At 49.1% G+C, this 24,977-nt stretch overlaps 1 protein-coding gene across 1 annotated transcript in view; it reads right to left on the bottom strand.

Annotated features, from left to right (window-relative positions):
- The window catches only part of LOC138649414 (uncharacterized), a 78,650-nt gene that overhangs the window by 40,993 nt on the left and 12,680 nt on the right, over positions 1-24,977 (bottom strand). The window lies entirely within an intron of this gene.

Genomic DNA, 24,977 nt, shown 5'->3' with positions numbered 1-24,977 from the left:
ACAGGACACCCGAAATACTACCAAGTAGTGTACATGAAGGGGCGACAGGTGGGGTGATCACTGCAGCACCATCCAGACGTCCAACATCCAGACGCCCAACATCCAGACACCTAACATCCATGACACCCAACATCCAGACGCCCGACATCCAGACACCCAACATCCAGACACCCAACATCCAGACACCCAACATCCAAACACCCAACATCGACACCCAACATCCAGACATCCAACATCCAGACACCCAACATCCAGACACCCACCATCCAGACACCCAACATCCAGACACCCAACATCCAGACACCCAACATCCAGACACCCACCATCCAGACACCCAACATCCATGACACCCAACATCCAGACACCCAACATCCAGACACCCAACATCCAGACACCCAACATCCAGACACCCACCATCCAGACACCCAACATCCAGACACCCAACATCCAGACGCCCAACATCCAGACGCCCAACATCCAGACACCTAACATCCATGACACCCAACATCCAGACACCCAACATCCAGACACCCAACATCCAGACACCCACCATCCAGACACCCACCATCCAGACACCCACCATCCAGACACCCAACATCCAGACACCCAACATCCAGACACCCACCATCCAGACACCCAACATCCAGACACCCAACATCCAGACACCCAACATCCAGACACCCAACATCCAGACACCCAACTGTCATGATCCCAATGGCAGGGGATCACAAAAGGACAAGCACAAAAACAAAACAAGCTCTAGGGTGATGGAACCTGAGCTGACCGCGATCCTGAACCTAAACACACAACTAGCAGTAGCCGGGGAACGTGCCTACGATGATTCCTAGACGTCTCGCGCCAGCCGAAGGATTAACTTCCCCTATAAGAAGAAACACAGACCTCACTTGCCTCCAGAGAAACACCCCACAGAAATAGCAGCCCCCCACATGTAATAACGGTGAAATGAGAGGAAAGCACATACGTAGTTATGAAAATAGAATCAGCAAAAATGAGGCCCGCTAAAGCTAGATAGCAGAGGATACAAAAGTGAACTGCGCGGTCAGCGAAAAACCCTTCAAAAAACCATCCTGAAATTACTTGAACTCATGTACCAACTCATGGAACATGAGGAGTAATTTCAGCCCACTAGAGCAACCAGCAGCAAGGAATCACATCTCTGCAAGCTGGACTAAGACAAAAATTAAGCAAAACGTGGAACAGGAAAATCAAAACTTAGCTTGTCCTGAAGATAACAGACGCAGGAAGCAGAGGTACCGTGTTTCCCCGAAAGTAAGACCCCCCCGAAAGTAAGGCAGGGTGGGGGGTTTCGGGGGGTCCGCCAATGTAGGGCACCCCCCGATTGTAAGGCAGGGTAGCGGGAGGGGGGGGGGCCCGGGGAATGTAAGGCTGATTGGCCGATCAGCCTGTTCGTCACAGGCTCCCTAGTCCCTGCTGGCCATCAGCTCGAGCTGTGATTGGCAGTAAGCCGGCTCGCAGCTGATTGGCCGAATCAGCTGCGACGTCACCGCCTGCAGGCTCGCTCCGATTGGTCCAGCTTCCCCGGCATCCGAATCGTCAGCCCGGCACCGCAGAGGAGATCGAAACAGAAGGAAAGTAACGTTAAGTTCCGAAACTCTCTCTGTGTGTGCGTGTGTGTACGGTATGTGTATGGGTGCCGTATGGGGCTGTATGTGTCAGTGTGTGTACGGTACCGGTACGATATGTGTGTGGGTGCCGTGTGGGGCTGTACCGGTACCGTATGTGTCAGTGTGTGTGGTGGCAGAGTGGGGGGCAGAACCACTGTATGGGGAGGCTGCAGGAGGGAGGATGGGGTGGATGCCGGACTCTCAAACAATGGGGATGCTGCAGGGGGGAGGATGGGGTGGATGCCGGACTCTCAAACAATGGGGAGGCACCAGGGGATGCCGTACTGTACCATACAACAATGGGTAGGGATACTGTATGGGGAGGGATGTCGGACTGTACAACAATGGGGAGGCTGCAGGGATTGCTTGCTTGTTGAACAGTCTACCGTAATGCAAAGTACCGTACTGTAAAACAGATACGGAACCAGAAACAATGCTGATACCGTATATTTTTACCCCCAGATGAGCTCTTCCGGTCCCGGTAAAAGAAAAAGCTACTCTGTGGAGTACAAAAAAGGGATAGTGGAGGAATCTCGGGGCAAGAATCTTGCGGAATTCTGCAAACAAGATATTCTTGAGACATTTGTTTGATTATTTGTTTGACCATACTGTTCAGCCTGTTAATAAATGTTAATTTTATTGTTTAAAAAAATTGTCATTTTTTTTCCCCAATGTAAGGCCTCCCCCGAAAGTAAGGCAGGGTGGGACTTTTGGGGGTAAAATTAATGTAAGACAGGGCCTTACTTTCGGGGAAACACGGTAAAAAGACACGCTGATTACATTGATAGCCGGCGAGGAAATGACAAAATAGCCAGGTTAAATAGGAAACTCCCATAACCTGATGGAACAGGTGGACACCAGAGACCGCAGAGAACACAAGTCACCCAGTACCATCAGTAACCACCAGAGGGAGCCCAAAAACAGAACTCACAACAGTACCCCCCCTTGAGGAGGGGTCACCGAACCCTCACGAGAACCACCAGGGCGACCAGGATGAGCCCTATGAAAAGCACGGACCAAATCGGCAGCATGAACATCAGAGGCAATCACCCAAGAATTATCCTCCTGACCATAACCCTTCCACATGACCAAATACTGGAGTTTCCGTCTGGAAACACGAGAATCCAAGATCTTCTCCACAACATACTCCAATTCACCCTCCACCAGCACCGGAGCAGGAGGCTCAAGCGAAGGAACGACAGGTACCTCATACTTCCGCAACAACGACCGATGGAACACATTATGAATAGCAAACGATGCCGGGAGATCCAAATGAAACAGGGTTAAGAATTTCCAAGTTCCTATAGGGACCGATGAACCGAGGCTTGAACTTAGGAGAAGAGACCTTCATAAGAACAAAACGAGAAGACAACCACACCAAGTCCCCAACAAGAAGTCGAGGACCCACGCGGCGACGGCGATTAGCAAACTGCTGAGCCCTCTCCTGGGACAACTTCAAATTGTCCACCACATGACTCCAAATCCGATGCAACCTATCCACCACCATGTCCACTCCAGGACAATCAGAAGGCTCCACCTGACCAGAGGAAAAACGAGGATGAAACCCCGAATTACAAAAGAAAGGAGAAACCAAGGTAGCAGAACTAGCCCGATTATTAAGGGCAAACTCGGCAAGCGGCAAAAAGGAAACCCAGTCATCTTGATCAGCAGAAACAAAACACCTTAAATAAGTTTCTAAAGTCTGATTAGTTCGTTCCGTCTGGCCATTCGTCTGGGGATGGAATGCAGACGAAAAGGACAAATCAATGCCCATCTTAGCACAGAACGTCCGCCAAAATCTAGACACAAACTGGGATCCCCTGTCAGAAACGATGTTCTCCGGAATGCCATGCAAACGGACCACGTTTTCAAAAAACAGAGGGACCAACTCAGAGGAGGAAGGTAACTTAGGCAAGGGTACCAGATGAACCATCTTAGAAAAGCGGTCACACACAACCCATATGACGGACATTTTTTGAGAGACAGGGAGATCCGAAATAAAGTCCATGGAAATGTGCGTCCAAGGCCTCTTCGGGATAGGCAAAGGTAACAACAATCCACTGGCCCGAGAACAGCAAGGCTTAGCCCGAGCGCAAACTCCACAAGACTGCACGAAAGAACGCACATCCCTCGACAAGGAAGGCCACCAAAAAGACCTGGCCACCAAGTCTCTAGTACCAAATATTCCAGGATGACCTGCCAACACAGAAGAATGGACCTCGGAGATGACTCTACTGGTCCAATTATCCGGAACAAACAGTCTTTCCGGCGGACAACGATCAGGTTTATCCGCCTGAAACTCCTGCAAAGCACGTCGCAAGTCTGGGGAGACAGCCGACAAAATCACCCCATCCCTAAGGATACCAGTGGGCTCAGAATTTCCAGGGGAGTCAGGCACAAAACTCCTAGAAAGAGCATCCGCCTTCACATTCTTTGAACCTGGCAGGTATGAAACCACAAAATTGAAACGGGAGAAAAACAGTGACCAACGAGCCTGTCTAGGATTAAGACGCTTGGCAGACTCAAGGTACATCAGATTTTTGTGATCAGTCAAGACCACCACACGATGTCTAGCACCCTCAAGCCAATGACGCCACTCCTCAAATGCCCACTTCATGGCCAAAAGCTCCCGATTACCAACATCATAATTCCGTTCAGCGGGCGAAAATTTTCTAGAAAAGAACGCACATGGCTTCATCACTGAGCCATCGGAGCTTCTCTGTGACAAAACCGCCCCCGCTCCGATCTCGGAAGCATCAACCTCAACCTGAAAAGGAAGCGACGTATCTGGCTGACGCAACACAGGAGCAGAAGAAAACCGGCGCTTAAGTTCCTGAAAGGCCTCCACAGCCGCAGGAGACCAATCAGTAACATCAGCACCCGTTTTAGTCAAATCCGTCAAAGGCTTAACAACACTAGAAAAATTAGTTATGAAGCGACGATAAAAATTAGCAAAGCCTAAGAACTTCTGTAGACTCTTAAGAGATGTAGGCTGCCTCCAGTCACAAATAGCCTGAACCTTGACGGGATCCATCTCAATAGTAGAAGGGGAAAAAATATACCCCAAAAAAGAAATCTTCTGGACTCCAAAGAGACATTTAGAACCCTTTACAAAAAAGAATTGGCCCGCAGGACCTGAAACACCTTCCTGACCTGCTGAACATGAGACTCCCAGTCATCAGAAAAAACCAAAACATCATCCAAATACACGATAATAAATTTATCCAGATATTCACGGAAAATATCGTGCATAAAAGACTGGAAGACAGAAGGAGCATTAGAAAGTCCAAAAGGCATCACCAAATACTCGAAATGGCCCTCAGGCGTATTAAATGCGGTTTTCCACTCATCACCCTGCCTTATCCGCACAAGATTATACGCACCCCGAAGATCAATCTTAGTGAACCATTTAGCCCCCTTAATGCGAGCGAACAAATCAGTCAACAATGGCAAAGGATACTGATATTTGACTGTAATCTTATTCAAAATTTTATTATTATTATTATTATACATTTTTATAGCGCCATTTATTCCATGGCGCTTTACATGTGAATACGGGGCAAATATAGACAAATACATTAAACATGAGCAGATAACAAGGCACACGAGTACATAAGGAGGGAGGACCCTGCCCGCGAGGGCTCACAGTCTGCAGGGGGTGGGTGAGGATACACTAGGAGAGGGAAGAGCTGGCTGTGCGGCTGTTCAGTAGGTTGAGGATCACTGCAGGCTGTAGGCTTGATAATCTATGCTATGCAAGACGATAATCTATGCAAGGCCTCAAGGAACCATCTTTTTTGGCCACAAAAAAAAACCTGCTCCCAAAGGGGACGAAGATGGACGGATATGTCCCTTTTCCAAGGACTCCTTAACATAATTCCGCATAGCAGCATGCTCTGGCACTGACAGATTGAACAAACGACCTTTAGGGAATTTACTGCCAGGAATCAAATCTATAGCACAATCGCAATCCCTGTGAGGAGGAAGCGAACTGAGCTTAGGCTCCTCAAAATCATCCCGATAATCAGACAAAAATACCGGAACCTCAGAAGGAGTAGATGAAGCGATAGAAATCGGAGATGCATCATCATGAACCCCCTGACATCCCCAGCTTAACACAGACACTGATTTCCAGTCAAGGACTGGATTATGAGTTTGTAACCATGGCAGACCAAGCACTAAGACATCATGTAAATTATACAGTACCAGGAAGCGAATCACCTCCTGATGAACGGGAGTCATACGCATGGTCACTTGTGTCCAGTACTGAGGTTTATTCATAGCCAAAGGTGTCGAGTCAATTCCATTCAAAGGAATAGGAACTTCCAGAGGTTCCAGACTAAACCCACAGCGATTGGCAAATGACCAATCCATAAGACTCAGGGCAGCGCCTGAATCCACATAGGCATCGACGGAAATGGATGATAATGAACAAATCAGCGTCACAGACAGAATGAACTTAGACTGTAAAGTACCAATGGCAACAGACTTATCAACCTTTTTTGTGCGTTTAGAGCATGCTGATATAACATGAGCTGAATCACCACAATAAAAACACAATCCATTTTTCCGCCTATAATTTTGCCGTTCACTTCTGGACTGAATTCTATCACATTGCATTATCTCAGGTGCCTGTTCAGAAGACACCGCCAAATGGTGCACAGGTTTGCGCTCCCGTAAACGCCGATCAATCTGAATAGCCATAGTCATGGACTCATTCAGACCTGTAGGCGCCGGGAACCCCACCATAACATCTTTAATGGCCTCAGAAAGGCCATCTCTGAATTTTGCAGCCAGAGCGCACTCATTCCACTGAGTAAGCACCGAACATTTCCGAAATTTCTGACAATATATTTCTGCTTCATCTTGCCCCTGAGAGAGCGCCAATAAAGCTTTTTCAGCCTGAATCTCTAGGTTAGGTTCCTCATAGAGCAAACCCAATGCCAGAAAAAACGCATCCACATTGAGCAACGCAGGATCCCCTGGTGCCAATGCAAATGCCCAATTCTGAGGGTCACCCCGCAGGAAAGATATAACAATCTTGACCTGCTGAGCAGGGTCTCCAGAGGAGCGAGATTTCAAGGAAAGAAACAACTTGCAATTGTTCCTAAAATTCAGAAAACTAGATCTATCTCCAGAAAAAAACTCTGGGACAGGAATTCTAGGTTCAGACATACGCGTATGTACAACAAAATCTTGTATATTTTGAACCTTAGCAGCAAGATTATTCAGGCTGGAAGCCAAACTCTGGATGTCCATGATAAACAGCTGAGGTCAGAGCCATTCAAGGATTAAGAGGAGGAAAGAAGCAGTCAAGCTGCAATTAAGGCTAGGCAGCAAACACTGAGGAGGGGGGAAAAAAAAAAAAAAACTTCCTCAGACTACTTTTCCTCCTACTTCAGCCAAAACGATGACCAATTTTTTTTCGGCCGGCTATACATAGTAACATAGTAACATACATACATAGTAACATAGTTAGTAAGGCCGAAAAAAGACATTTGTCCATCCAGTTCAGCCTATATTCCATCATAATAAATACCCAGATCTACGTCCTTCTACAGAACCTAATAATTGTATGATACAATATTGTTCTGCTCCAGGAAGACATCCAGGCCTCTCTTGAACCCCTCGACTGAGTTCGCCATCACCACCTCCTCAGGCAAGCAATTCCAGATTCTCACTGCCCTAACAGTAAAGAATCCTCTTCTATGTTGGTGGAAAAACCTTCTCTCCTCCAGACGCAAAGAATGCCCCCTTGTGCCCGTCACCTTCCTTGGTATAAACAGATCCTCAGCGAGATATTTGTATTGTCCCCTGTCATGATCCCAATGGCAGGGGATCACAAAAGGACAAGCACAAAAACAAAACAAGCTCTAGGGTGATGGAACCTGAGCTGACCGCGATCCTGAACCTAAACACACAACTAGCAGTAGCCGGGGAACGTGCCTACGATGATTCCTAGACGTCTCGCGCCAGCCGAAGGATTAACTTCCCCTATAAGAAGAAACACAGACCTCACTTGCCTCCAGAGAAACACCCCACAGAAATAGCAGCCCCCCACATGTAATAACGGTGAAATGAGAGGAAAGCACATACGTAGTTATGAAAATAGAATCAGCAAAAATGAGGCCCGCTAAAGCTAGATAGCAGAGGATACAAAAGTGAACTGCGCGGTCAGCGAAAAACCCTTCAAAAAACCATCCTGAAATTACTTGAACTCATGTGCCAACTCATGGAACATGAGGAGTAATTTCAGCCCACTAGAGCAACCAGCAGCAAGGAATCACATCTCTGCAAGCTGGACTAAGACAAAAATTAAGCAAAACGTGGAACAGGAAAATCAAAACTTAGCTTGTCCTGAAGATAACAGACGCAGGAAGCAGAGGTAAAAAGACACGCTGATTACATTGATAGCCGGCGAGGAAATGACAAAAAAGCCAGGTTAAATAGGAAACTCCCATAACCTGATGGAACAGGTGGACACCAGAGACCGCAGAGAACACAAGTCACCCAGTACCATCAGTAACCACCAGAGGGAGCCCAAAAACAGAACTCACAACACCCAACATCCAGACACCCAACATCCAGACACCCAACATCCAGACACCCACCATCCAGACACCCAACATCCACACACCCAACATCCAGACACCCAACATCCACACACCCAACATCCAGACACCCACCATCCAGACACCCAACATCCACACACCCAACATCCAGACACCCAACATCCAGACACCCAACATCCATGACAATATCAGCAACCAGCGGTGCGGCCATTCCTCCTGACCTGAAGACAAATTTTCTACCCCAGGCCTCATGTTCCTGGTATTACTGTGAGCCGCCTGCGAGGCCTACACCTGCTCCTATAACTGCAGTGTCTCCAGGCTTGTCTCCGTTGTGCTCATGGGGGGTGTAATTGTTCGGTGATTGCACAGGAGCTGTGGGCAGCATCTCTATCGGGCACATTGGGGACATCATTGGTCGGTGATTACACATTAGCTCAGGGCAACATCTCCAGACTTGTCTCCATCGAGCACATGGGGGACATCATTGGTGGGTGATTACACAGGAGTTGCCTGCAGCGTCTCCAGACTTGTCTCCATCGGGCACATTGGGGTGTCATTGGTGGGTGATTACATATGAGCTGCGGGCAGCGTCTCCAGACTTGTCTCCATCGAGCACAAGGGGGACGTCATTGGTGATTACACAGGAGCTGTGGGCAGCGTCTCCAGACTTGTCTCCATCGAGCACATGGGGGACATCATTGGTGGGTGATCACACAGGAGCTGCCGGCAGCGTCTCCAGATTTGTCTCCATCGGGCACATTGGGGACATAATTGGTGAGTGATTACACAGGAGCTGCCGGCAGCGTCTCCAGACTTGTCACATTGGGGGTGTCATTATTGGGTGATTACACAGGAGCTGCCGGCAGTGTCTCCAGACTTGTCTCCATCAAGCACATGGGGGACGTCATTGGTCGGTGATTACACAGGAGCTGCTGGGCTGTGGATCCCAATGATTTTTTTTTATGTTAAACAGCAGAAATTTCCTCAGACGACCATTAATAACCTCAGTGTTAGCAGCAGAGACTGGAGGTGCCGGGATTTCTGCTCTTGATCCAGGGTGGCTACATCTAGAGGTTCTGATGATTTCGTTTACAATTTTCCATCACTTACAGATCAGTCACATTTGTGTCCTATGATTTCCAGAATTACACAACTTTTCCATCTTGGTGTTGCAATGACATTGTGGAGGAGCGTATATACTCCCACACTGTATACCAGTGTACAGGAAAAGCTGCCATTACTGGTGTGCATGGTCTCCATGCTATCTATTCCTCTATCCTCAGGTAGGGGGCGCACTGAGCCTGCTGATATGAAGTAAGAGCACATAGTGGTTGCATATCTCTGGGCTATGCCCTGGGCTTCTATTGAGGTCATGAAGGCATAGCCTTGAGATAAGCCGCACTTCTGGAAGGATTCCTGTGCGTGACGCTGCAACACTTCAGACTAGACCCATCATCCAGATGCATTTTCGGTGGACAGGGAACTTGGTGTATGAAAAGCCGGTGACCAGTAAAACAATGTGCACATTTTTTGGTGGCGTGATTAGTAGGCAGCGCTGTAGAAACTTTTATAATGTAACTTCCAAAAGTTTGCAATGGCGCCATTAGTGAGACAAAAAAGGCAGCGACTCGCTGGAAACACGAAGATGCTTTGTGACCTGTGTTGTCTCTGCTCGGCATTATCTAGGAGCCGTACACAAAGGACAGAGCGCGCGCTAAGGCGAGTTCACACTTGGCAGATTGGACGGATTTCTGAAGACAGGCTAAGGCTAGTTCACATTTGGCAGATTGGATGGATTTCTGCAGACAGGGTAAGGCGAGTTCACACTTGGCAGATTGGACGGATTTCTGAAGACAGGCTAAGGCTAGTTCACATTTGGCAGATTGGATGGATTTCTGTAGACAGGCTAAGGCTAGTTCACATTTGGCAGATTGGATGGATTTCTGTAGACAGGCTAAGGCGAGTTCACACATGGAAATTGGACGGATTTCTGCAGACAGGGTAAGGCGAGTTCACACTTGGCAGATTGGACGGATTTCTGCAGACAGGCTAAGGCTAGTTCACATTTGGCAGATTGGATGGATTTCTGTAGACAGGCTAAGGCTAGTTCACATTTGGCAGATTGGATGGATTTCTGTAGACAGGCTAAGGCGAGTTCACACATGGAAATTGGACGGATTTCTGCAGACAGGGTAAGGCGAGTTCACACTTGGCAGATTGGACGGATTTCTGCAGACAGGGTAAGGCGAGTTCACACTTGGCAGATTGGACGGATTTCTGCAGACAGGCTAAGGCGAGTTCACACTTGGCAGATTGGACGGATTTCTGCAGACAGGCTAAGGCGAGTTCACACTTGGCAGATTGGACGGATTTCTGCAGACAGGGTAAGGCGAGTTCACACTTGGCAGATTGGACGGATTTCTGCAGACAGGCTAAGGCGAGTTCACACTTGGCAGATTGGACGGATTTCTGCAGACAGGCTAAGGCGAGTTCACACTTGGCAGATTGGACGGATTTCTGCAGACAGGCTAAGGCGAGTTCACACTTGGCAGATTGGACGGATTTCTGCAGACAGGCTAAGGCGAGTTCACACTTGGCAGATTGGACGGATTTCTGCAGACAGGCTAAGGCGAGTTCACACTTGACAGATTGGACGGATTTCTGCAGACAGGGTAAGGCGAGTTCACACTTGGCAGATTGGACGGATTTCTGCAGACAGGCTAAGGCGAGTTCACACTTGGCAGATTGGATGGATTTCTGCAGACAATCTAAGGCGAGTTCACACTTGGCAGATTGGACGGATTTCTGCAGACAGGCTAAGGCGAGTTCACACTTGGCAGATTGGACGGATTTCTGCAGACAGGCTAAGGCGAGTTCACACTTGGCAGATTGGACGGATTTCTGCAGACAGGCTAAGGCGAGTTCACACTTGGCAGATTGGACGGATTTCTGCAGACAGGGTAAGGCGAGTTCACACTTGGCAGATTGGACGGATTTCTGCAGACAGGCTAAGGTAGACAGGCTAAGATGCCGTGTGCTCTTTTCTTGGAAATTAAGAAGGAAGCATCATAACCTTAGAATAATAGCGAGCGCCGCCCGGTGCCCTGTGCACATTCCTGCGGCCGAGGAGAATGAAGACGTCTTCTTCTATCTCATGGAACCGCAAACACCTGCAGGAGACACGTCTGCCCCAGCAGATCCCTAATACATCCATATAAAGAGCAGCAGGAAATAAAGCTGCTCCTCTGCCACGGGGCGCAATCTCCCGGCTTGTTCTGTAGTGCAGGGATCGGGCAGCGCAGCACCGTTACGTCAGTGCCATCTGATAGTGGCAGGCTAATTTGTAAATGGGTGTCATACATAGAAAATCACTTGTAATTAAAGTGTCATTTTGTTTTCACCAATGGCACAGATGGGTGAGTGCAGGGATCTGACGCCTGGAGCCCCCGGATCGCTCCACAATACGGTGCTTGCTCTTGATTTCCACTTAGTTTCATCGAAGAGCTGACAACAGTCTGACTCCGAGGCCCCCATTAGTCTGATAGTGATGACCCATCCTAAAGGTCCACATTCACATTACATACGACTTCCAATCCCCCAACAATAATAATAATAATTTTATTTATATAGCGCCAACATATTCCACAGCACATTACAATTAAGCGGGGACAATAAATTCAATACGAGGTCGTACAGTTAAACAGTGACGTTAGGAGCGAGGGTCCGGCTGCTCGCAGGCTCACAATCTACAAGGAAATATGGGGACACAAGAGGTGAACAGTGCTCGTTATTTCAAGTCCAGCAATTGTAATACATAGGGATTTTCATAGAAATCTGCATGATCCGGTCATCAGCCCGTGAGTTTACGAGCAATTATCAGGAGCAGGTATCGTGTGCATGGAGGGTGTGGAGACAGATGAACAGCAGGGAATGTCAGGTTACTGAGCTGAGATTATATAGTTACATAGTTATATAGGTTGAAGAAAGACCTCGGTCCATCAGGTTCAGCCCTTCTCCACCAATTGTACATTACGTCACTAATTTTTAACCTGCAATATTATATGTATCGAGGAACTCGTCCGGCCCCTGTATAAGGCTGTTATAGTGTCGGCCATTACTACCTCCTGTGGTCGGCAGTCCACAGTCTGACTGCTCTAACTGTAAAGAACCCTTTCCTATGGAGCTGCCGGAATCGCCCTTCTTCCACCCATAATCAGTGCCCCATGGTCCTCAGTGCGGTCTTTAGAAGGAATAAGTCCTGTGCCGTCCTCTGTACTGACCACACATCCCATGTAATATAGGAGAGGCTTCCATCCTGTGTAATATAGGAGAGGTCTCCATCCTGTGTAATATAGGAGAGGCTTCCATCCTGTGTAATATAGGAGAGGCCACCGTCCCGTGTAATATAGGAGGCTTCCATCCTGTGTAATATAGGAGAAGGTCTCCATCCTGTGTAATATAGGAGGCCTCCATCCCGTGTAATATAGGAGAGACCGCCGTGCCGTGTAATAGAGGAGAGGCCTCCATCCTGTGTAATATAGGAGAGGCCACCGTCCTGTGTAATATAGGAGCTTTCCATCCTGTGTAATATAGGAGAGGCTTCCATCCTGTGTAATATAGGAGAGGCCACCGTCCTGTGTAATATAGGGAGCTTCCATCCTGTGTAATATAGGAGAGGCCTTCATCCTGTGTAATATAGGAGAGACCTCCATCCTGTGTAATAGAGAGGCCTCCATCCTGTGTAATAGAGGAGAGGCCTCCATCCTGTGTAATATAGGAGAGGTCTCCATCCTGTGTAATATAGGAGACCTCCATCCTGTGTAATAGAGGAGAGGCCTACGTCCCGTGTAATACAGGAGAGGTCTCCATCCTGTGTAAGAGGGGAGGCCTCCATCCTGTGTAATATAGGAGAGGTCTCCATCCTGTGTAATAGAGAGGACTCCATCCTGCGTAATATAGGAGAGGCCCTCCATCCCGTGTAATATAGGAGAGGCCTCCATCCCATGTAATAAAGGAGAGGCCTCCATCCCTTGTAATAATTTAGTTGCAGGTCTTTGAACTAATTCTAACTTCCGAATATCCTTTTTAAAATGTGGAGCCCAAAACTAGATCCCATATTCTAGATCTGGCCTCACCAGTGACTCATAAAGAGGTAACAATACGTTGGGATCGTGGGATTTTATCTCTCTTTTTATACATCTTAAAATGTTGTTTGCCTTTGCGGCTGCTGCTTGACATTAAGTGCTGCTCAGCTTACTTGTAACGAGAATACCCAAGTCCTTCTCCTGTTCTGTAGTCCCGAGAATTCTCCCATTTAATGTATATGCAGCAATAGGATTACTCCTTCCTAGGTGCATTACTCTACATTTAAAAATCACAAAAATAAAAACAGCACAAAAAAATAGCAAGTAGGGTGCAAGGCCACCCAGGTAAGTACCAAACCTTATGTAGAGATTCAAAAAAATGGAGGCAGAATGCCGTTCAAAGTGGAATAGCCCATAACTGCGATGTTTCGGCTCACACTGAGCCTTTCTCAAGCCTTGATCTTGAGAGAGTCTCAGTGTGAGCCGAAACGTCGACGTTATGGGGAATTAAACAGAAGACTCAGACGTACTTCTTTTTGTGTTAAACTAGTTATATCAGGTTGTGAACTTTGATTTTTGCCTGGTTGAATGATCCCTGTAATAGACAGTTCATTGGTAAAAACAGATGAAAAGTGCCTGTTTAATATCTCAGCCTTTTCTTTGTCCTCTATAATTGTCTTGTTATTGTCCTCTTTTCAGGGGCCAATACCATCTTTTTTTCTTTTTGGCATTGATGTATTTATAAAAATTTGGGGATTTATTTTAATGTCGTTGGCGATTTGTTTCTCTGTCGATAACTTTGCTAGCTTGACTTATTTTTTACATTTTTTATTTAGATCTTTATACTCCTGAAATGCTCTTTCTGTATTCTCGGCCCTTTGTTTTTGTCTAATTAAACTTTGTACTGTTTTACTTATCCATAATGGCTTCTTTTTATTCCTTGACATTTTATTACCAGAAGGTATAAGTTTTCTGGAGGATTCTAGTAGTATTTTTTTAAAAATGTCCCATGTATGTTCGGTATCCCCAGTTACCATTGCATGGTCCCATTCTAGATGATTAACCCCTTACTGACATCAGACGAATTAGTACGCCGATGTCAGTATTCCCCGCTTTGATGTGGGCTCAGGCGGTGAGCCCACATCTTTCCGGGGACATGTCAGCTGTTTTGAACAGCTGACATGTGCCCACCATAGCCGCCGGTGGAATCGCGATCCACCCGCTGCTATTAACTAGTTAAATGCTGCTGTCAAACTGACAGCATTTAAATCGCGCTATTGGACCGGAAATACGCGTACCGGTGACCCCGTCACATGATCGGAGGTCATCGGTTTGTCAGCATGACAACCAGAGGTCTCCTTGAGACCTCTATGGTTGTCAGTGCCAGATTGCTATGAGCGCCACCCAGTGGTCGGCGCTCATAGCAACTCAGCTACATAGAGGCGATCTGAATGTTATCCTAAATGTTAATAAGGTTAGCAAAGGTTTCTATATGCAATGGGGTCCTTCTCAAAAGGCTATCCAACTAAAATTGTTTATCGCCTATCCACAAGACAGGTGATAAGTGTGTGATAACTGGGGACCCTACCACCAGGACCCAACAGATAACTAGGATGAAGGGCCCATACCCTCATTCTAGGGGCATCACACAGGCATTCAATGGGGACATGGAGACCTTCTGAATGGAGACATGGAGACCTTCTGAATGCACCATTAGTACCATAAGCTGGTCATGGAGTAACTGTTGTGGCCACATGAAGATGAAATGTAGATGGTGAAAGCTGCAGTAAATTCGTGGAATTCCACAATGAAACCTGCACGGTTTGGAGCTTCGCGCCTTGCAGACTGTCGGTAACGGTTAACAGCAGTGTGCATGTACCCGCACCTAGTGTGCTTCCAGCTATGACTGTGACAAGATCTGCAGCCTTGAGCGTGGAACTCCCGATTCCCAGACAACTCTACAAGCAGAGGCTTCCCGCATTGCTGGTTACGGCTCACTCCAGAACCTGGATCCTGGACCTGAGATACAATACTCGGTGCAGTCACCTGGGCAGTGGAAGCCGCCTCGTATCTGCGAACTCGATATTCCGGCTATGGAAACTGCTTTGTTTACACTACAGCTCGCTGTTAACCCCTTCCTACCACTTTATGGTAATATGTATGCATATCATACCCTGCAGAACAGAAAATTATCTAGACATTTTTACAGGATGTCGTACTAGTGGGGGTCCAGCCAGTGGGACCCCATCATCTGACACGTGAATGCAACACTATCACTATCCTGTAGCTAGGTGACACATTGTTACCACCAGAACACCCCTTTATGTAAGCCTGATAGTTGCCAGGGTGCAGGGGATTTGGAGCTCTGTATCAGAAAAACAAACCTTCGGGCTGCTGTAAGATTACATTAAGAAAAGCAGAATGGTGGCTCAGTGGTTAGCAAGCAGTGGTTAGTAGGTGGTGGCTCAGTGGTTAGCAGGCAGTGGTGGCTCAGTGGTTAGTAGGTGGTGGCTCAGTGGTTAGCAGGTGGTGGCTTAGTGGTTAGAACAAATTCACAGCTTAAAGAAAAAAATAAGTGAGGAGTATGTAACTATCATGAATTCATTGAAGGGACTCCACATTAATGACATACATATTAAAATATAACTTTAATTAACAAATCTAAAAATACGAAAACGTGCAAATAACCAAGACCACCACCAAGAGTAAAAAATATATCAACCAGGCAATAGATAGAGGAGCCAGGGGGAGGTGCATTACCCTGCTCTACTACTGTACACCCCTACCCGTCAGCGGAGGGTGGCACCCTAGTCTTATGTATGTGGCACCCCCGCTCAATGGCCAGGGCACAGTGGCTCAGTGGTTAGCACACGGTGGCTCAGTGGTTAGTATTGTTTCTTTGCAAAGCTGGATCCCGAGTTCAAATCCCACCAAGGACATCTGCATGAAGTTATATATGTTCTCCTCGTGTTTGCGTGGGTTTCTTCCAGGTTCTCCTGTTTCCTCCCACACACCACAGACCTGGTGATAGGGAATGTAGATTGTGAGCCCCCAATGGGAACAGCGATGATGTCTGTACAGCGATGTGGTATATGTTGGTGCTAAACAAATAGTAACTAAGAATGATAAAAGGCCATAAATGGTTAATATGCATCCGACCCTGGCTGCCACACCTGAACTTCCCCTTACACCATTTCCCACAATTCGGCGGCGTCCATACAGAGCATATGCACGGTTACCGCGCTGGTTGTGACACCTCTGTTACGCTGCAGGATATTGCACAGATCTGTGGGATCAATTCATCAAACTATGACAGCCATCAAGAGGAAGAGGCGTAGTCCAGCAGAATGAATAAAATCTAAGGAAATATGTATAAAGTATGCAACGTACTGCCAAGGAAGCATCGTGTGGCCTAGGAGGCTCACTATCCCAATGTTGCACCCCCTAAAAGGAAACACTTTACCCCTTACACGACTTAGTGACTGACAGGTGCGGAGATCTGCAGCTAAATGCTCCAGGCCCTGCAGATCCAGTATCAAGCTGTGTGTGAAGGGGGCTGGCTGATATCAGTAGCTAAGTCAGCCCCCATTTCTTTGACATCTGATGTACAGACAAGGGTTTAGCCATTGAAATGAGCATCGGAAAGCCCCCGACACATGTAAATGCTATTCCGTGATGATACCAAAGACCTGCGGAGACAGGCCATCAATACCAGAAGAATGGGGGTCTGACACCCAGCACCCCACCAACCAGTGGTCCTCAGTGCAGGGTGCTGTAGATCCACCACTATACTTTCATTTATTTAGATTTTTTAGCTAGACTTCCCCTTTAAGGCTTTAGAGAAATGGTGATATGTTAGTTCTTAAAATCAAAAATATAAGCTTAAAATTTATCACGCACTAAAAATAAAAACTGAGCTCAGCAGACAGCGCTCCCAATGTCTGCCACCATTATTGTACAGCACAGGGAGTGGCTGCTTTTCATGAGCCTCCTTCCCTTTCCTCACGAAGATCTTTCTAGAAATCATTTTCTCTGGAGAAATGAGAGAACTTGCAAAAATCACTGATGAGACTGATGCCGGACCGCGCCCAACTCTACAGTGAACCTGTGGCTTCCAGTTCTCCCTCTGAAACAAAAGTAAACTTCCCGAAAACGGTGCATCAATTCTACTGCCCATTGTGGGAGCAGAGCCTTGCCCTCTCGTTAACAGGAAGTTTAAGGAGCAGGGCTGGCTGTCAATCAAAGCAGCGAAGGTAAGAAAAACTTAGAATTCTGGCCTCAAACCCTCGGAAATTGCCCATTAGATTCAAGAGTAGCGGAGTCAGGGACACGTTACAAATGTTTTGGCAACACAGATGGACTCTATACTCTGAGACGTCAAACTGTGGTGACAGGTTGTCTTTAAATAGCTTGCACTGTGCACTCTCCAACACTTGGACTGCACGCTCTCCAACGCTTGCACTGTGCGCTCTTCCACACTTGGACTGTGTGCTCTCCAACGCTTGGACTGTGCGCTCTCCCACGCTTGGACTATGAGCTCTCCAACGCTTGGACTGTACGCTCTCCCACACTTGGACTGTGCGCTCTCCCACGCTTGGACTGTACGCTCTCCTACGCTTGGACTGTACGTTCTCCCACGCTTGGACTTTGCGCTCTCCCACGCTTGGACTGTGCGCTCTTCCACACTTGGACTGTGTGCTCTCCAACGCTTGGACTGTGCGCTCTCCCATGCTTGGACTGTGCGCTCTCCCACGCTTGGACTGTGCGCTCTCCCACGCTTGGACTATGAGCTCTCCAACGCTTGGACTGTGCGCTCTCCCACGCTTGGACTGTACGCTCTCCCACGCTTGGACTGTACGCTCTCCCACACTTGGACTGTGCGCTCTCCCACGCTTGGACTGTACGCTCTCCTACGCTTGGACTGTACGCTCTCCTACGCTTGCACTGTGAGCTGACGCTTGGACTGTGCGCTCTCCCACGCTTGGACTGTGCGCTCTCCCACGCTTGGACTGTGCGCTCTCCCACGCTTGGACTGTACGTTCTCCCACGCTTGGACTGTGCGCTCTCCCACGCTTGGACTGTACGCTCTCCCACGCTTGGACTGTCAGCTCTCTGACGCTTGGACTGTGTGCTCTCTGACGCTTGGACTGTACGCTCTCTGACGCTTGCCGATGCTTGGACTGTACGCTCCCTGACGCATGGACTGTACGCTCTCCCACACTTGGACTGTCTGCTCTCCAACGCTTAGACTGTACACTCTCTGATGCTTGGACTGTGCACTCTCCCACGCTTAGACTGTACACTCTCTGACGCTTAGACTGTAGGCTCTCTGATGCTTGGACTGCACGCTCTCCAATGCTTGGACTGTGCGCTCTCCCACGCTTAGACTGTATGCTCCCTGACGCATGGACTGTACGCTCGCCGACGCTTGGACTGTGCATTCTCCAATGCTTGGACTGTGTGCTCTCCAACGCTTGTACTGTGCCCTCTCCAACGCTTGGACTGTGCTCTCACATGCTTGAACTGTACGCTCTGATGCTTGGACTGTGCACTCTTCTACACTTGGACTGTACGCTCTCCAACGCTTAGACTGTACGCTCGCCGACGCTTGGACTGTGCTCTCACACGCCTGAACTGTACACTCTGATGCTTGGACTGTGCACTCTTCCACGCTTGGACTGTGCGCTCTCCCACGCTTAGCCTGTATGCTCACCGACGCTTGGACTGTACACTTGCCAGCGCTTGGACTGTGCGCTCTCCGATGCTTGGACTGTGCGCTCTCCCACGCTTAGCCTGTATGCTCGCCGACGCTTGGACTGTGAGCTCTCCGACGCTTGGACTGTATGCTCGCCGACGCTTGGACTGTGAGCTCTCCAACGCTTGGACTGTACACTCTCCCACGCTTAGCCTGTATGCTCACCGACGCTTGGACTGTGAGCTCTCCGACGCTTGGACTGTATGCTCGCCGACGCTGGGACTGTGAGCTCTCCCACGCTTGGACTGTGAGCTCTCCGACGCTTGGACTGTACGCTCTCCGACACCGCATACACTGGCAGCTTTACCTCAGCAGCATGAGGAGAGCGGGATCCAGCAATCAGGCCAGACTCTGAGCACCGCTTTTAAGCTGCATAGCAAAGATACTGTCAGCAACCACAACTTCCCTAGGAGAATGGCCACCTCTGACAGACTTCAGAGGTGGCCCATGACCCAGCCAGCAATGAGTAGTAAACTGTAGAACCAGAAGTCCATCAATTCTTCAGAACAGCCAGATTTTCTAATGAGAGCTAAATTGCAGAGTTGCTGAATTTTACAATCATTTTGTTATTTTACCTAATTAAGAAGATGAGAAAACCCCCAAAATGCAAAAGATCACACAAGTCACAAGGTTCATCTGCCCAGACATCAGAGACTATGAGAAATCCACCCAAGCCCATAAATCACAGAGGAAGTAAACATATATCTCCTAATGAGGGCTGGAACACGGCCCGGGCCCGCTAAGTGCTTCACTAGGAGGCGGGTGTCTGCCAGGAGAATGGTGTCTGTAAGGCCGACCTGATGTTTCCGGTACCGGAGAGTACAGTGACCGTGTGCGTAATACTTGCAGCACAAGTGTGGCAACTGGGAGCCGCATCAGTACCACACGGAGGGGCGCCAGAGACTGTTCCCCGGCGCCGGGTGCTGAAGATGGCTCTCATCATTGTCCCCTGCTCTGCCAGCGATCAGCGCAGTTATATTGGGTTATATTCAAGTGATAACAGTGAAAGCAAGAGCGGCTATGGGAGTATTCATCAGCCGTCTCCTGCGCAGTAAATACATTTAAAAAACAAAACAAAACGGGTTCCCCTGTATTTTCTATAACCAGAATAGAGAGGTTCCCACCGTTTTTAGTTATTTAAATTAATATAATTTAAAAAAACGGCGTGGGGTCCTCCCATTTTTGACAACCAGCTTTGCTAAAGCTGACAGCTAGCTAGTATTCTCAGGCTGGTAAGGGGCCAGTGATACAGACCTTCAGCCTTAAAATAGCAGCCCACAGCTGCCCAGAAAAGGCGCATTAGATATGCCAATTGTGGCGCTTTGCCTGGCTCTTCCGATTTGCCCTGTAGCGATGGCAAGGGGGGTTCATATTTGTGCAGTTGATGTCACCTTTGTATTGTCAGGTGACATCAAGCCCACGGCTTAATAATGGAGAAGCGTCTATAAGAACCTATCCATTACTAATCCTATAGATATATGTAAATAAAGACACGGCCAGAATAAGTCTTTTTATTTGAAATAAAACAAAACAGCTTTCCATTTTTATTAACAAATAACAAACACAGTCTGTCAGTGTCTACCTGTCCGCCATGAGTAGTGCGGGGTCTGTCTCACTCTGCCTTCCCTCCATGTGCAGTGCGGGGTCCGTCAGTGTCTACTAGTCTTCCATGTGCAGTGCGAGGTCTTTCGCTCTCCCCGTCTTCCATGTGCAGTGTGGGGTCTTTCGCTCTCCCCATCTTCCATGTGCAGTGTGAGGTCTTTCGCTCTCCCCATCTTCCATGTGTAGTGCGGGGTCTTTCGCTCTCCCCATCTTCCATGTGCAGTGCGGGGTCTTTCGCTCTCCCTGTCTTCCATGTGCAGTGTGGGGTCTTTCGCTCTCACAGTCTTCCATGTGCAGTGTGAGGTCTTTCGCTCTCACAGTCTTCCATGTGCAGTGTGAGGTCTTTCGCTCTCCCAGTCTTCCATGTGTAGTGCGGGGTCTTTCGCTCTCCCCAGTCTTCCATGTGTAGTGCGGGGTCTTTCGCTCTCCCCATCTTCCATGTGCAGTGCGGGGTCTTTCGCTCTCCATCTTCCATGTGCATTGCGGGGTCTATCGCTCTCCCCGTCTTCCATGTGCAGTGCGGGGTCTTTCGCGCTCCCCATCTTCCATGTACAGTGCGGGGTCTTTCGCTCTCCATCTTCCATGTGCAGTGCGGGGTCTTTCGCTCTCCCCGTCTTCCATGTGCAGTGCGGGGTCTTTCGCGCTCCCCATCTTCCATGTGCAGTGCGGGGTCTTTCGCTCTCCATCTTCCATGTGCAGTGCGGGGTCTATCGCTCTCCCCGTCTTCCATGTGCAGTGCGGGGTCTTTCGCGCTCCCCATCTTCCATGTGCAGTGCGGGGTCTTTCGCTCTCCATCTTCCATGTGCAGTGCGGGGTCTTTCGCTCTCCCCGTCTTCCATGTGCAGTGCGGGGTTTTTCGCGCTCCCCATCTTCCATGTGCAGTGCGGGGTCTTTCGCTCTCCCCGTCTTCCATGTCCAGTGCTGGTTCTTTCGCTCTCCATCTTCCATGTGCAGTGTGAGGTCTTTCGCTCTCCCCGTCTTCCATGTGCAGTGTGGGGTCTTTCGCTCTCCCCGTCTTCCATGTGCAGTGTGGGGTCTTTCGCTCTCCCCATCTTCCATGTGCAGTGTGAGGTCTTTCGCTCTCCCCACCTTCCATGTGCAGTGCGGGGTCTTTCGCTCTCCCTGTCTTCCATGTGCAGTGCGGGGTCCGTCAGTGTCTACTAGTCTTCCATGTGCAGTGCGAGGTCTTTCGCTCTCCCCATCTTCCATGTGCAGTGCGGGGTCTTTCGCTCTCCCCGTCTTCCATGTGCAGTGTGGGGTCTTTCGCTCTCCCCATCTTCCATGTGCAGTGTGAGGTCTTTCGCTCTCCCCATCTTCCATGTGTAGTGCGGGGTCTTTCGCTCTCCCCATCTTCCATGTGCAGTGCGGGGTCTTTCGCTCTCCCTGTCTTCCATGTGCAGTGTGGGGTCTTTCGCTCTCACAGTCTTCCATGTGCAGTGTGAGGTCTTTCGCTCTCACAGTCTTCCATGTGCAGTGTGAGGTCTTTCGCTCTCCCAGTCTTCCATGTGTAGTGCGGGGTCTTTCGCTCTCCCCAGTCTTCCATGTGTAGTGCGGGGTCTTTCGCTCTCCCCATCTTCCATGTGCAGTGCGGGGTCTTTCGCTCTCCATCTTCCATGTGCATTGCGGGGTCTATCGCTCTCCCCGTCTTCCATGTGCAGTGCGGGGTCTTTCGCGCTCCCCATCTTCCATGTGCAGTGCGGGGTCTTTCGCTCTCCATCTTCCATGTGCAGTGCGGGATCTTTCGCTCTCCCCGTCTTCCATGTGCAGTGCGGGGTCTTTCGCGCTCCCCATCTTCCATGTGCAGTGCGGGGTCTTTCGCTCTCCATCTTCCATGTGCAGTGCGGGGTCTTTCGCTCTCCCCGTCTTCCATGTGCAGTGCGGGGTCTTTCGCGCTCCCCATCTTCCATGTACAGTGCGGGGTCTTTCGCTCTCCATCTTCCATGTGCAGTGCGGGGTCTTTCGCTCTCCCCGTCTTCCATGTGCAGTGTAGGGTTTTTCGCGCTCCCCATCTTCCATGTGCAGTGCGGGGTCTTTCGCTCTCCCCGTCTTCCATGTCCAGTGCTGGTTCTTTCGCTCTCCATCTTCCATGTGCAGTGTGAGGTCTTTCGCTCTCCCCGTCTTCCATGTGCAGTGTGGGGTCTTTCGCTCTCCCCGTCTTCCATGTGCAGTGTGGGGTCTTTCGCTCTCCCCATCTTCCATGTGCAGTGTGAGGTCTTTCGCTCTCCCCACCTTCCATGTGCAGTGCGGGGTCTTTCGCTCTCCCTGTCTTCCATGTGCAGTGCGGGGTCCGTCAGTGTCTACTAGTCTTCCATGTGCAGTGCGAGGTCTTTCGCTCTCCCCATCTTCCATGTGCAGTGTGGGGTCTTTCGCTCTCCCCATCTTCCATGTGCAGTGCGGGGTCTTTCGCTCTCCCTGTCTTCCATGTGCAGTGTGAGGTCTTTCGCTCTCACAGTCTTCCATGTGCAGTGTGAGGTCTTTCGCTCTCCCAGTCTTCCATGTGTAGTGTGGGGTCTTTCGCTCTCACAGTCTTCCATGTGCAGTGTGAGGTCTTTCGCTCTCCCAGTCTTCCATGTGTAGTGCGGGGTCTTTCGCTCTCCCCAGTCTTCCATGTGTAGTGCGGGGTCTTTCGCTCTCCCCGTCTTCCATGTGCAGTGTGGGGTCTTTCGCTCTCCATCTTCCATGTGCAGTGCGGGGTCTTTCGCTCTCCCCGTCTTCCATGTGCAGTGCGGGGTCTTTCGCGCTCCCCATCTTCCATGTGCAGTGCGGGGTCTTTCGCTCTCCATCTTCCATGTGCAGTGCGGGGTCTTTCGCTCTCCCCGTCTTCCATGTGCAGTGCGGGGTCTTTCGCGCTCCCCATCTTCCATGTGCAGTGCGGGGTCTTTCGCTCTCCCCGTCTTCCATGTCCAGTGCTGGTTCTTTCGCTCTCCATCTTCCATGTGTAGTGTGGGGTCTTTCGCTCTCCCCGTGTTCTATGTGCAGTGTGGGGTCTTTTGCTCTCCACGTGTTCTATGTGCAGTGCCTTTCGCTCTCCCCGTCTTCCATTTGCAGTGTGGGGCCTGTCGCTCTCTACTTGTCCTCCATGTGTATTGTGGGGCCTGTCACTACACCTCCATTTTTTGGATTAGGGGTTTTTAGGGGCAGCACGGTGGCGCAGTGGTTAGCACAGCAGCCTTGCAGCGCTGGAGTCCAGGGTTCAAACCCCACCAAGGACAACATCTGCAAAGAGTTTGCATGTTCTCTCCGTGTTTGCGTGGGTCTCCTCTGGGTTCTCCGGTTTCCTCCAACATTTCAAAGACATACTGATAGGGAATTTAGATTGTGAGCCCCAACAGGGACAGCGATGATAATGTGTGCAACCTGTAAAGCGCTGCAGAATATGTTAGCGCTATACAAAAATAAAGATTATTATTATTTTACAGCGGTCACATAGTCCTCATCTTTCATGATCACAAGCATCGTGCTCCTAATCTACCTTGGAACACCCACACAAAATATCCCACTGCACTTTGTGCAAATTTGCATAAGCCCTGAACTTTATGGGTATGTTCTGATGTGCAGCAAATCTGTCAAGCCCGATCATGGCTGAAGGGTTAAGTGTATGCAGAATACTTTGGTGCCAACCCAAAAGGTCCCATGGGAGCCCTTGTATACATTATCACACTAACCGTCCCGCCAGGTAATGTCATGTCCTCCGTACAGAAGCGGTTTGTCAGCACAGATTGTTAACATGTAAGTACTGTAAATAGTGATGAACACAGAGAAACAGAAATCCCCAGAGAGCGGAGACACTGGAGTCTATAAAGAGCGTTAAATCCAGGAGCTGGATCCTGACTGCTTCCCGATCCACTGACATGCAAGCGATACAGTTAGTGCATTTTATTACAGACACTGGACCTTTGGAAAGCTCCACGTCGGGTCTTGCTCCTCTGTGACATCTTACAAGGCCCGGTTACACACCGGTGTCTTAGTAATGAGACTCGTGTTCTCTGTTGATGTGTACAGAGCTCCATTGTGCTTCATTTTTGCAAAACACCTGTGATTACCTGATAATAATAATAATAATAATAATAATAATAATGATTCCTGCACTTGTTGAAACCTCCTGGATAATCCATCAGTTGCAGTAAGCATCACTAAATATTATCAGTCTCTGTTCACATTGTGCATTCGTCTTTGTAAATCTCCAGCGGTTCCTGTGTGCTGCTTCGGACTTGCCGTTTCCCTCTCCTCTCCTTGAGCTTCCAGGGTGTCTCCTCAGTGTTCTCGCACCGCAGCCTGCTGTGCCAATGCCCTGCACGGTGTGTCCGACCCGTCCTGC

This window comes from Ranitomeya imitator, chromosome 9 (assembly GCF_032444005.1).
Source record: "Ranitomeya imitator isolate aRanImi1 chromosome 9, aRanImi1.pri, whole genome shotgun sequence".
Taxonomy (NCBI): Eukaryota; Metazoa; Chordata; class Amphibia; order Anura; family Dendrobatidae; genus Ranitomeya; species Ranitomeya imitator.
Note: the sequence above shows the minus strand (reverse complement) of the source record. Positions and strands in the feature narration are given on the sequence as shown.